Source organism: Corvus hawaiiensis, chromosome Z, assembly GCF_020740725.1.
Source record: "Corvus hawaiiensis isolate bCorHaw1 chromosome Z, bCorHaw1.pri.cur, whole genome shotgun sequence".
In the NCBI taxonomy this organism is placed as follows: domain Eukaryota; kingdom Metazoa; phylum Chordata; class Aves; order Passeriformes; family Corvidae; genus Corvus; species Corvus hawaiiensis.
This window is the reverse complement of record NC_063255.1, coordinates 58,529,078-58,543,114: the sequence shown is the minus strand read 5'-3', so window position 1 is coordinate 58,543,114 and position 14,037 is coordinate 58,529,078. Positions and strand designations below refer to the sequence as shown.

At 39.7% G+C, this 14,037-nt stretch overlaps 1 long non-coding RNA gene across 1 annotated transcript in view; it reads left to right on the top strand.

Moving 5' to 3' along the window:
* Positions 1-6,842: 6,842 nt before the first annotated feature.
* The window catches only part of LOC125319394, a 34,615-nt gene continuing 27,420 nt past the window's right edge, over positions 6,843-14,037 (top strand). Inside the window, exon 1 of the long non-coding RNA XR_007200714.1 lies at positions 6,843-7,105. This is a non-coding gene — a long non-coding RNA (uncharacterized LOC125319394). The remainder of the gene's footprint in view (positions 7,106-14,037) is intronic.

The following is a 14,037-nucleotide window of genomic DNA, read 5'->3' as shown; positions in this document are numbered from 1 at the left end:
CCCAGGGCACCGGTGCCGCGTGCTCCCCGAGCTCGCTCCGGAGCGCCCCCTGCAGCCGCGGGGGAACCATCGCACCTGCCCTGCTCACCGGGAGCCGCCAGCGCCCCTGCCGGCTGCGAGCGGAACTGCACCCGAGGGGAAAGGGCCCGACAGCCGAGAAGGCTGGGACTGGGTTTGTGATTGTTTGCTGTTACTGCCAGAGTTATTGTTGTTTGTTTGACTGGTTATATATATAATAGTAAAGAACTGTTATTCCTATTTCCCACATCTTTGCCTAAAAGCCCTTGATTTCAAAATTATAATACTCGGAGGGAAAGGGGTTACATCTGCCATTCCAAGGCAGGCTTCTGCCTTCCTTAGCAGACACCTGTCTTTCAAAACCAAGACAGTGAGGAATGCGAGCTCCAGCTGCAGCAACCCTCTAGCAGCAGACAGAATTATGTCAATATTAAATTAGGAGTGTGAAAAACGAGGTTCACTCTCTTGTTAGAATTTAAAGAGTTTAATATAAAGACAATAAGAGACACATAAAATAAAGCAAAGGGATAACGGCCGGGTGCCTTGGCGCTCTGCCAAGAGCACGCCTGATGCCCGAGGTGAGTCCTTTTTATACCATTTTTACTGTCTGTTCTCTATTCATATTAAAACTTTTCTAGGAATTGATCTGCACGGCCACTCCTTGGGTCCGCCTTTTTAGAGCATGCGTAGTCTTCGGCCTTGTGGTTTTATTTCTTTTGATTCTTGGGGTTGGGCCTGCTAGGTAAGAGTCGATGGTAGGGTGGATTCTTAATTCCTCAGACAGTCAGGGCTGATTGCAGCTTTGGGCCTCTTTGCCCCCCCGGACAGAGCGGTGATAAGGGCTCTCAGACACTCCTGGCTGCCCCCCCCCCCGCCCCCCCCCCGTTCTCCGGGCGGAGTAGCCTTTGGGCCCTTTTGTTCTCTGGAGAAAGTGTTGATTAGCAGCTCCTTGGGCCATCTTCTGCTCGCTTGGAGGTTATCTTACTTGCTCACACTTGCTGACATTCTTGCTAAAACGAGAGAAAACTACATCCGCACAGCAAAAAGCATTTTTAACATTATATAATATCTACTTTAATACTTTGCGAGAAGCCAATACTATAATACATGTTTATAACAGGAGGAAATTAGATGGCACTATCTCTTCCCTCTTCAAATGTCTGTTCAGATCACATAAGCTGTATTTTCCAGCTAGTAAACCCATCCTCCATTTCAGACTCCTGTATGGAACATCTTAAGGAACATAAGTGTTTTTACGCTAAGGTCTTTTGGGTGTGAGAGAATTCTTTTGCCTTAAAAAGGAATGAAACAGTATTGCTAAGTATGGCAAATAATGCCATATTTAGAAATCATATTGTAAAAGACAGGAGAGAATTGGAGCGTACTACCTTTAGACCCATGGAAAACATAGAGCTGAGATATTCTCTCACAGCCCTTTTAGTCCTATTTTCTTCTTTCTGTCCATGTCTCAGGATTGTTTCTGGTCTTCGCTATATATGCACAAATGCTTATGAAACACTGGTCATGTATCACTTAGAAAAAAAATTATGAAAGTTTTTGGTTTTTTTTTAGTAACAGCGCTTTCCTGATGATTCCCCTGTGCTGAAAAATTGCAATAGCTTTAGACCTCACTCTTCCTTGTGTCTTTCATTCTAATGTCCTGAGAAAGAGACTTAATAACTAAGTAGTAATTATTGATACAAATCAAACAGTAGCCCTGGGAATTTTGTCATAATCTCTTGTGGGTGGCTCAGTCTCTAAACTTCCTCTCTTAAACTCCCTTCTTTTTTCTTCATCTGTCATACTCAATCATCATTTTGGCATAAGTTTTAAAAATTAATTTTCTTCAAGAAAATGGATACAACCAGAGCAAACAGCTGCCTGAATGTTACATAATACAGGAGAAGTGAGATGACATGCTGCCCTTTTGATATGTCTATTCAATATTTACTGCCAACTTCAACTAACATTTATATAATATGAACATTTTAAAACAAACTCATTCATTACTACACCCAAGTATTTACTTGAGTAAATATGCTACAATCAGCTCCACCCTCCCATGTTCCTTTAAATACCAGTGAGTTGTCTGTACATGGAAGAGCAGAAAATGAGCATATAATGGAAAATGAAATTGTTTTGATAGCTCTGATTTGACACATAGCTCCTTCATAGCAAGAACTGATCCTTTTTGTTTATCAGCAGAATGTCTTTAGTACTGCCTTAATGGTCAGAATTGGCACTTTTAAAATCATGATAATTGTACAGTTACTGTGTGATCATTTTACAATTTTTATTTGAATTTCAACTAAGACATTTTGGTTTTCAAATAGGATAAATTCAAGACAGTAGAGATTTTCAGCTGGAACAGTGAGATAGTGCCATGAATATGTAAAGATCATGGCTGTACCTTCAAACTACGGTTAGGAGTCAGAATAAAGATGGAATTATAAATCCTAAAGATTATAATATGTACCTAAATCAGCTTTATGTTCTGGCATGTCTTTTTTCCTCTTGTCTTGTACAAGGCTGAATTTTTTTGTGACTAGCTGAGAGGTGGGGTGGCAGCTGACTTCTTAAATTTAGCTTCAAGATTGTGTTTCACTCCAGTTCAATAGCCTGTGTTGACCAAAACGATGACTCTGACCATGCAATATTCTATTGTTATCTAGAACTGTGTGTTTAGCATGTGTCGCTGAGACATTTCAACATTAGGCCATCTTCATATATTCGTTATTTGTGCCTGTCTTTTTTTTTTATTTTTTTTTTTTGAGCTATATTGCTATTTATTTGCTTCCCTGGTTTGTTTATTTAGCCTGTACTGAATGGATATCCTAACTCCTAAAACATCATGCTTGTGATAAGTCATGGAGTATGAGAACACAGTAGAACATAGTGAGCTTTTGCTACAAACATCACCTGCATAAGGTGGCTCTGAGGGGTAAGGAGTGTACAGATGTGGAGCCTTATTAAAATAGGTTGATTAACATGAGATACTCAGGTAACCATTTCAAGGATAGTCATTGTTCATGAGCAGGCTCTTGAAATATTATTATGTGTTTACAATGGGCATGATTGTCTGCCACCATTTTTCCCCTGAGTGAAAAAGGAATACATGGCCTTTACTGTGGGACAAGTCAGAAATCCTTAGCTATAAATACAGCAGGGAAAGCTTAGTGTCTATTTCTGCTCTGGTCAGGAGGATGATGGGGAGCTGGGTCAAGCTGCAATGAGCCGACCAAGCCCACCAAGAGGCTTGTGGAGATGAGTGTAAGGTAGCTTCTGGTGTTTCTAAGAGAGAAGGAATTTATTTGCTATCTGTTGACTAGTCCTGGAAAGCTGTTAGCCAAACAGCTCTCAGGTTATTTTGGGAAGAGTTGCCTGTGCATCTTCTCAAATGGATTTAGGAGGTTGCTTCTGGCTGGGGACTCCCTTGCTGAAAAGACATGAACATGCAGTGTTGTTTCCTCTGACTGGACATGGTTAAAGCCTTTATGCCATATTCTTCACAACTGCAAATTGTGGAGCTACTGCTCTGTCAGCTCACTGTGAGTTACTCAGATGATGTCGGTCACTCTATTTTTTTAAGTTTCAAAAGTGAGTGTATCATTTTCGTTACATGTGCCCATCTCATTCCGCCAACCCCAAACTGCCAAAGATCATCAGTTGCAAATAAAGGAAATACTTGTAATGGAAGGAGGGAAAATCACATTAGGACAGGACTGGTGGAACATTTAAAGTAATTATCTTTTAAAATAATTTTACTGCTATTTTTACAAGGTTCTAGTTCGTTTATAAGAAGGTTACTGAGAAGTCAACCTGATGTCCTCACCTGTGAAGAACAGAGAAAAAAACACTAAATTATAGAGATGTGTATCGTTACTGGAAATTAAATAATCACATACTCTTCATTCTGTTCTCACAGTATGTAGGAAAATTGAAGTTCAGCTACTTTATCTGCAATGTTTGCAGGGTTAAGAGACTTTGTATGGATGGACTTCTGTTTAAGAAGATATCTTTAGGGGTTCTCTGCTGCCTAACTGCATCTGTTACAAAGAGAGCCAAAAGGTCTCCCTGTGCAGGGAAGGGAAAAAAAACCCAAATAAACAAAAAACCCCAAACCAACAAAAACCAAACCAACAAATCAAATAAACAAAACCCCACAAAACCCCTAAGGTAAAATGGATTTTGGAGTGAAACAGAATTTTAATTTTTAAGACTCAAGAGAAAGCTGTGGCACCTGGAGGATGCAGAGCATCTCCCCCTGAGCCTACTGGGATCCAGCAGCAACCATGACAAGTTGAGCAGCCTCCCCAGTCCAGGGCTGTGGGGAGAGCTGCCTCATCCCATTGAGAGGGAACACGATCTCAAAGCTGACTCCAGGTGTATTGACTTACAGGACTCAGCCCTGTTCTGGATGGGCAGAGCTTATTTTCTCCTGCAGCGTGAGTTGCACCTGTGTTTAAAGACCAGCACAGCAGGGAAGGGGTGGTAGGGTCTTGGGGAGGAACCAGAACAAAACAGCACAGAAAGTAAGATTACAGAAGCACGTTAGGTATACTTCCATGGCAATAATCTTATTCATGAGTCATCAGGATGCAATGATCCCCGAGAGTCCAGGACTCCCGTTTTGGGGGTGGTTGAAGGAGATATGCAGGGAGGTATAAATGTTTTTCCAGGCAAACGTTTGCCTGGAAGATGCCCTGTGTCAGCCGGAGTTAAACTGAGAACGGTGCTGTCTTCATACCGAAAAAGAGTGGATATTGTGAGCAAATCGACTGTCACACACAATTTGCCAAATTCTGATTTGCTTTTAGGAAAATGTCTGTTAATCCTGTTGCGGGAAGGGGAGAGGGTGAGGCGCGAGTGGCCGCGGACCGGGTGTCTGGTTGCAGCCGCTGTGGAAATACAGGATTTTGAGGTCGGATTTTCTTGTCGCACTTTTGGCGCTGCCCACACCTTCTAAAACCTGTGAACGAAGTAGACAGAAGGGGTAAGGCGTGGAGGGAAGGGGGAAAGGAAAATCTCGTGTTTCCTTGTTTGTTTTGCCCTGTTTCCCGTCCGCAGGTGAGCTCGAAGTCCTGTCTCCGTCCCGGGCTGCCGTGCTAGCATCCTCTCTCCCTCTGCCTGGAGTGAGGGAAGAGGGGCAGCTCCAGCTGCCTGAAACTCTGGCTCTCCGGAATCAAATGTTGCCTGCGACAGATTTTGAGGATCTGGGCGGGGCTGCTCGGGCTGTAGGTCTCCTCTTTGCCCTGCCCAATGGGATTTGCTCTTGCTGGCAATGTTATTTTTTTCTCCAGTTTTGCATTTATAGTACTCTGTGTATTATATTTATAGGATATGCTCGTATTATATGCGTTGATAGGGATCCACTGGAGTGGCCTTTGGCCCCTTTCACAGCCTTATTCTTTTTCAAGGTAGCGTTTTTCTCCAGCTTCGTGGACTTAATGGAAAGGCAGGCAGAACAAACTTCAAAAACTGGGGCGCAGGCAGAGGGAAGATTTCAGTAAGGGGTTTCCATAGAGTTTTCTTGAAAGCCGGGAGGAAGAGGTGAGTGGGTGAGGGACACCACAAAAGCGGCTCCCCTCTGGGATGGGCGGCGGGGGCAGCGCGTGGGGTGGGGGGGCGGGAGACCACAACTGCTGGATGATAGTCCTTGAGAAAAGAGGCGGGCCGCGCCGCGCCAGTAATTACTGGCTGGGGATACTTTCTCATAAGTATTCAAATATTACGTTAATTATTGCCACCGCAGACTTTCACTCAAGTTCATATATATATATGTACACATATATATGAATTTTCTAAGCACCCAAAACGATGCATGTCCCTGTATTTTTTTTTTTTTTTTAATATATATGTTTTTCTCAGTTTGGTCTTTTTTGGCAAAAGGGTGGCTTTGAAACCGGGGCAACATTAGAGTTGTCTTGTCAGTTAGTGTGATTTGAAAGTGAGCCTGTGTAGCGCTTTAGCCTACCATCAGCAATCAAGCTTTAGACTCACGGGGCTTTGATTGTAGGAGTTGCCTTATTTGCATTGATGAGCATGAACCAGCTGCTGGGGCATACAGAACTGCACCTGACACAATCACTGAGTTCAGGATTAGCACAGGGAATCAGGAATTCGCTCTGCTACATGGCAACCTCAGCCCTACATTAGAGTCAGTCATGCAAAATGACCCAAATTTACAAGAAGCACAATTAGCAATCCAAAGATGCATTTTAATTTAGGGGCTGACATTTGCTTGCGTTTTACTTATTAAATGTAGCGATTGTGTGCTCCTTAGTATGCAAGGCTGAGGAAGATGAGCTTTTTACTCCCCTGTGAGACCTCCCGAAGTGTCCTAACTGCAATCCTTGATACTTAGGACAGATAAGAAGTTTTGTGCTCTGTAACATAAAGGGTGGTTTTCTTTCTTTTGTTCAGTGTTTACACGAATAAAATAGAAAGGGTTTGGGGGGGTTTTTTTGCAGTTGTTTGCTTTCCTCTCTCATTAAGCAATTGCTTCCAGTTTAAAGGACAAAATGTTGGAGTGTTATATATCTCTCTTCCCATGCACCAAATTGTTCAAAGCATTCCCATACCTAAATCACCCACCATTCCTCTCCGTGAAGAGGGGTATTTTACCCAAGTTAAACTGCTCAAGTGAGAATCTAGGAAAGTAGCTTCACTCTCGATCACTCCTGACACCCAAAGATCTTGAATTTAGAAAAGAAATCAAAATCTGGGCTCTATTTACCTTGCTTTTGTGTATCTAGGAATTGAAATTCCTACCTATGATGCGGGGAGAGGGGGCCGTGGGGGGGCGGGTGGGAAGTGAAGAAAGTATGGATTAAGTGACAATTTGGAGCAAAAGCATGCAGTTCAAAAGCTAAAGCTCCCATTGGAGAACAGAAAATTTAATGAGCTTTTAATGGAATGCAATGCTCAGAGTAGTAAATTATTTGTTAGTTGGCAATGCAATCAGCATGCTGATTAGTGTTGCTTGGTTTTTTACTAAACATTAACAAAATCAAAACAGTCAGTCCTTGTTCTGTTGGGGGCTCTTGTGGAGCAAATGGATGTTCAGAACAGAGACTGTCAATAAAAGGTGAGTGCGTTCCAGGTGTCATTTGAATATGGTGATAAAATACTTCTGATAAATATTTTGAAGTGTTTTAAATCCAGTGTTCGCCTAGTGTATTGTAAACTCTGTTTAAAGAAACACTAGGCCTAGAAAGGCCTTCCATCAACCCTTGTTTCTTTCTTGAATGGTGGATATTACATTTTATTCGGTAATTTTTTTAGCATTACCTTCAAAATTACTTTTGGACAAAAATATAGGCAAGTTACAGAATTTGAAGACTCAGTCTACAAGCAGAAATAAAAATTACACAGAGAAGTTACTGTTCCCAGATATATTAGAAGTGTAATTAAAGCTTTTGTAAATTCACATGAAATATTTATGCACTTAAAATAAGGTATTTTTTTAATATCAGATGCTGTTTGATTTTTTTCTTATTATCATTTCTTTAAAGTGACATCCTTTTACTGTGAAATGAGATTGCTCTTACTTTAGTGGACTCGAAGAAAAGCAACAAAACAAAACTCTATTGGTATTAACACCACAATGGGGAGGTTGACTATTGTTCTTTATGTACGCTGACTGTAAATATTTAGCCTATTGAATGCTCAGACAAACCTTGGATTGCACAGACCAGTTCTCTTAGTGACTCATTATGTGTCTATTTTAAGACAATGATTATCATTTTGATCACCTGTCTGTTTTGTCTGGGTTGTATAGATTAACAAGAGACAGTAAAGTGAATTAAAAAAAACCAAAGCCCCTGAAGAATTATAGACCAGAAGCTTTGCTTTTTGTGTTAATGACAAAGTTCCTGTTCTTTAAGTCCCAATTATGTAAATCATGGAGTTATTCACTCACAATGATCAGATTCCTTTAAAATCCAATAAATAACCATCTATGTGTTTTATCTATTCCTGTTTATGACCCAAGAGGTTAAAAGCTTTTGACTGGCATTTGGCTTCTGACCTCATATAAATGTTATCTTATCAGTTCCTGCTTGTTAACTTGTATTGAGTGCTTGTCCCTGATGGCTTTTAGATAAAGGGGGTTTTATTATATTTCCTATTGAAACGGAACCATTTGCTTTGTTCTTCGTCTGTAGTCTCAGCCCACAGAGTAACCTTATAACCTAGTGATTTTTGCTGAATAGACTAAAATCCAAACTACTGACTGTTTTTAGGAAGTCTTTATTTTGTCCACAGTTGCTGGAATTGATCCAATGTTTTGTAACGTAGTTTCATCATTTTTTTAGCAAGTTTCTGATTTAATGTTGAATGTTACCTTTATATTGTTTCCATAACTTTTAATAATAGTAGATTTCAACCAAGAGTAGAGGAGTTAATACACTCATACAAAGATGTATTTTCTACCTGAATTTGAGAAGCCTCCCTAAAGATCTTTTTAATACACTACATATATTATTCATACTGTATTTTTCTCATCTGCTAAAATGGTGTAGTTGTTTGATAAATCTATGCTAATCTTGCCTATCATATTGAAGGGATTTCTTTTACGTTACATATTTGTCTGTATCTTTCTGTCCTCCTCACGCACCCAGACTTGTCGATATTAGTGTGATGACTCACATGTGCAGTAGGTGTTCCTCCAGACAAACCTATATGATGATTTGCTGTGTGTATAAAAGCTTAAATATGTTTAATAAGTTTGCAAGGGTGTTAGGAGAATGCAACTGTAGTTCCTCTGGCAGATTTGCTAAAGGACATTTTCCATTAATTTTCCAGTAGAAATTGGTCTATAATCATAGACAAAGAATGAAAAGGCAGCCATCTTGTGGTGTCCTGTTGCACTTTTTCTCCGTGGTTCTTTTCCACACAGTCTTTCTTTTGCTGTTTTATTCTTTTATTTGCTTTCACCTTGTTTGACCACAAAGATAGTACTTGATATGCAAAAAAAAAGATGTATTCATTGGTCCATATCCTCTAGAAAAGTAGTGTTCCCCTTTGGCACTTCAGACAATCACTGTCTAGTGGTTACAAGGAAACGACATCTATTTACTCATACATGAGTGATAATTCTTTCATTCTGTGGCCCTTTGTGGAAATGTATTTACAAAAGGCAAATGTGTAAGCAAAATACTGTTATTGTTAACAAGATTGTTTTGCCTGAAAACAATCAGGTATGCCATTCAGGAATGCTAAAACAAGAAATCTCCTGGATGCACTCTCCCCCAAATTAACTTTGTTCTGGCTAATATTTATTGCGAAAACTAATTACTGTTTTAAATGTTCATATTGTCGCTGTAGAAAACTTAAGAGATTTGAGTCTTGTTAACGATTATATTTCAACAAAAGAAATATTTAATCCAACTCTTATATTTGTACTTAAAATATTATCTAATTTAAAGATGTCGGCTCAAAAATAAAATGTCGCCTCTTCAAAAAAATCTGCTTATTGTAATTTAGTAATTGCATCCATGAGTATTATGCTGTTCCTACATTGTTAGAGCTTTTTTAAAGGAAAGCTAAAATTTGAAATGCACAACTTGGCCATCAGAAACGTGAAAATAAGGGTGTGAAGCTATTTCTCAATTAAATAAATGCCGTTAGCAACACCGTCATTAACGTGTAGACTGTTCAGTTCAGCATTAGCTGCTCTAGACATAATTGATTAAGCCAGTATTGGCAATTCACTAACAAACTTTTAGTAGAGGTTTGAATGTGGGTGTTAATTTGTTTGAAAACTTGCTGAAAAATAGACAACTTTTCTCTTCCAAAACAAAAAAACCAAAAAAAAAAAAAAAAAAAAAAAAAAGGAAAAGAAAAGGCTCAAACTGTCAAATAAAAACAAGACACTAATTAGTGTTTGATTTCGTCAGCTCTTTGTTAAATGCAAAGTGCATTGGAAGCACTAAGTATTATTAATAACTCAGAGGACACGGATAATTCATGACTCTAGTGTTTCAGAATAATAACCCCTGTGTGTGCATCTGCTCAGAGGAAAAAACAAAAAAGAGAAAAAAAAAAAGCCTCCAGAACTTTTCTTTCTCTTCTTGCAAACAGCATAAATCAAACCTTTGTTTCTCCTATTTTTGGGGAATTTTTATAAAAGCTTATTGAGAATAAATGGTGAGATCAATTTCCAAAAGGGAAAACAAATGCTGATTTGGAGAAAAGCAATTATCACCTCTTCTCCCCCCACCCCACCAAACTAAAGCACCATCCAGTCAGTATCAGTACAAGGAGCCATCTAAAGGCATCCTCATTCTGGGTTGCGTGGATCAGAGAGGCCCAAAACTGCCAGTAGCACCCGCAACTCCTTCTTCAGCTAAACTTAACCTCCAAAAAACCTGTGTGTTTGTGCGTCTTCCCTGTCTGTGGTCGGTGGGTGCCTGGGGGACCCCTCCTTTCCTTCCCTGATATGGTAGTGGGGATGGGACACAAGCATTTTTATTTCCAGTGCAAGCAAACTAAACTCGTGTCATTTTTTATTATAATTATGATCATTATTGCCACAGTGAGGAGGGGGTCTCCCCTCGAGGAGGGGGTCTCCCCTCATCCTGGAGCGCTGTGGAGTCTTCATTGCACTTTGCGTGCCCACCAGACCCCCACCAGGGTTCTCACAGGGGAGGCTTCCCTTTCCTCCTTGGATAAGAGCAGATCACATCCTCTAATAGATTGATTTCCTTATGTATAAAGATAATTAACTGATTGTTCTCTTCACGGCATTAGCACCGATGTCCTGTAGAAGGGTGTGTTTCTCTTTGTACCCAAATCTCAGACCCTCCCCAGACCTTGCCCGCTGTTTGGGTGCAGCTGCCTCTTCTCCTTCCCTGACGCCCTAAATCACACCTAAGGCAGGGGACAGGTAATTTTGGAACAGTAAATCTTGTTCTGCGTGTTGTTCAGAACAAGGCAGGTGATGAGGTTTTGGCTCTCTCAGCTCCCAGTCTATCACCACTTGTTACTGCCCCCCACCCACCTTGGGTCCCAGCTTGCTGTATTTGGGACCATCTCTCCCACCTACCCCTAACACCTCTGGCACAGGGAAAGACAAATTTGGAGAAATACCGATACTTCCTTTCATAGTGAAAAATACAAGATGTATTTTGGGCTATTACGGCAGGGCAACTTCCTTAAAAAGATTATTTGAAGTACAGAGGCATTCATTTAGGGCTCATGATGCTGAGAGAAAAGGACCCTGCTATAAATTAACAGCCTGTCCTGGTATTTGGAGAACAAGAGTGACAACTTATTGGAAGTTCACAAGGAATCATTTATATTTCACACTCCAGCAGGCAGCTGATTTGAGATTGTCTGTTAGCATAACAAAGGCTCTGAGCCTGTGAACTTCAGAAACCTTTCGACCTCTTAGCTGCTGGCATGAATAGCCCCCAGCCCTGACTATAGAGATCTCTCAAAGCTCTCCTGTTCGTGGCTAAATTGTTAATCAGGGTAATTTAATATAGTTTTCAATATGCCCCATCTCTTATTGAGTAAGGTATTCACTGATCTTGCCCCCTCCAGAAAGAAAAGTTTGTCTTTATTCAAGTGCGAGAGGGGCAGCTGCAGAGCCCCTGAGACGAAAGGAAGGAGGCAAACCAGGAAGCGCACACATATCCCCCCTCCACTCCCCAGAACCCCCCAAATGCAACACCCTCATGCCCTTGCACTCCCTCCTCCAGCAGGTCCAGTGACTCCAATATTAAATCTACATTTAAATTATTTAATGTATTTGTTTTCATATTTATATTTTTTCTCCCATCCCTTATTTTGCTTGGTTGGCAGTAATCTGGGTTATGAGCTGCAGCTCAGCCAGCTCCTTCAGGGCACTTCTGCACAGAGATAAGCGGATTTATTTCCCATCCTGTTACATGGTGTTTCCTCCTCTTTCCTCATTTATCGTGCAGAAAGTTGCTGGAACCAAAGTTTCTATAGAGGAAATTTAGGGAGTGAGACACACCAGAGTTTTGGGGGGGAAAGAGTGGGTTTTTTGTTTGTTTGCAGCATAACCTAGTATTTGAGTTCTTGGCATGCTTAAAGCTTCTGGCTACAGTTTGCCAGAATTGGTAAATGATGGGGAGGAAATCTGTGCTGTTTGCAATGTGAGGTGTGCAGTCAAGAATACAGTCCAGGCACTGCACAGTGTGGGGCAGTGTGGCTTTTTCCATGGTCTCTGCCTGAAATGTGTGTATTCTCAATATGTCAAGTAAATAGCTACTGAAGCACGTGGAGAGCCACACTTTCTAAAGTACAATTAATCAGGGGGATGTTTCTTTAAAATGTCAAAAATCATGCCTGAGTTCTGTTATACGTAAAGGTCTTGGAATAATTTGGTCTTGAAAAAAAAGAAACAAAACAGAATGGAGAACAAGATATAACTGTGCAGATGGACATATAGGAAACATATTTTCTGTATTTTATTTTCCTGAAGCAGGGGATTTATGTATTTGCATTTTATTTGTTTGTTTTTGACTTTTACCATTGTGTTTGTGGACATCAGTCAACACAGTTCTCAATTTTTTTTCCTTTTTGAAGCTCCATATTTGTGCTTGATTTCCTTCATAAAGTTTTCATAGATTTCAGAATTTTCACAGCATTTTCTGAAATATATAGAACAAGTCTTAATCAAGGTTAGTTTGTGGTTTTAATATTTGTCAAATTGTCTTTTGAACAATCAAAAAATCCAAATGAATAAGATAGTCACTTCACAGAAATTAAAGAAATAGTCACCAGTTTCATTTAAGAAGATAAAATTCAGCTCTTTTTCTTTACTTTTTGTTCATTAAGTTTTTTTAATAAGATTTTCACTCTGTTACAATCTATGATTCATACCTATCATTTCACATAGACATCTCTAAGTTTCTGTTAAATTTTCTCTGATAATATTAATAAATGTACAAGAGAAGATGACTTTGTGCCTATACAAAAGTGTATTTTTGTTTTATTTAAAAAAATTTTTAGATTCTTAATTAAAAATAATTATATTTTGAGTGAAAGTCAAATTAATTTCATTCTGATTAAAAAGTGTGTAGGGTTTTTTGTTTGGTTGGGGGTTTTTTTTTTGTTTTGTTTTTTTTTTCTTCCAGCAAATAAATAACAGGTTTTCTGCATATTAGGAGGTATTTACTTAGGTGCTTATTTCTGAGGTGCTTCCATCTAATTATACAGTTTGGGCCTATGGGCCTATTGTATTGGAAAAAATACATATATTTTGGGATGATGTTTGACATGGGAAATGAATGCAGACACCAGAACAATTATTTTACAATCCCACTGGGAGCACTAGCACCAAATTTAGCCAGACTGATGGGGCACTGTCTAGACAGGCCCTTTTGGATCAGCTGTTTTTTCCCTACTTTATTGTCCAGCTTGAATATATAGCTGGAACCTGCATATGGAGCACAAATGTAACCATTCCTGCAGAAATATTTTGCTGTAAAAAACGAACAAAATCCCCAAAACTGGATACATCCAGCAACCATGTCTCAGTAGGAGCAGTTACAAAACACAAAAGCAAACAAATATGGCTTTTTATAGCAAATACGTAGCTGTGTGGCCTACACAGACACAGATATGCTTGCACATAGGTATTATGTAATTAAAAATGTAATTCAGTAGAGTTATCACTTGAGACCACATGTGGATGCATACAAAATCTTGTCTGGGGCTCTGCTTTCTGTGAGGAGAGTGCTGAAGCTGTTTTTGGGGGAGCACTGTAGACATGTAGATCAGGGTTTTCATGTACTCCATCTATTCCCAAAAGAAGATAGAAAAGAAAATAAAACAAGCAGGTATTGTGAAGAGGCAATTACGAGCCACCGTACATGTAAATTAAAGCCTTTCAGTTTTGAAAAGGGCAAAGGATAAAAAGAAAGAATAATTATTAAACATTCACACTGTAATTAGTAGTGCAGACTACTCATCTTTTCACTTTCTGAAGCTCATACTGGAGCTGGAATTAGGCCTTTACTAAAGACACGTAGTACCATTTCATTT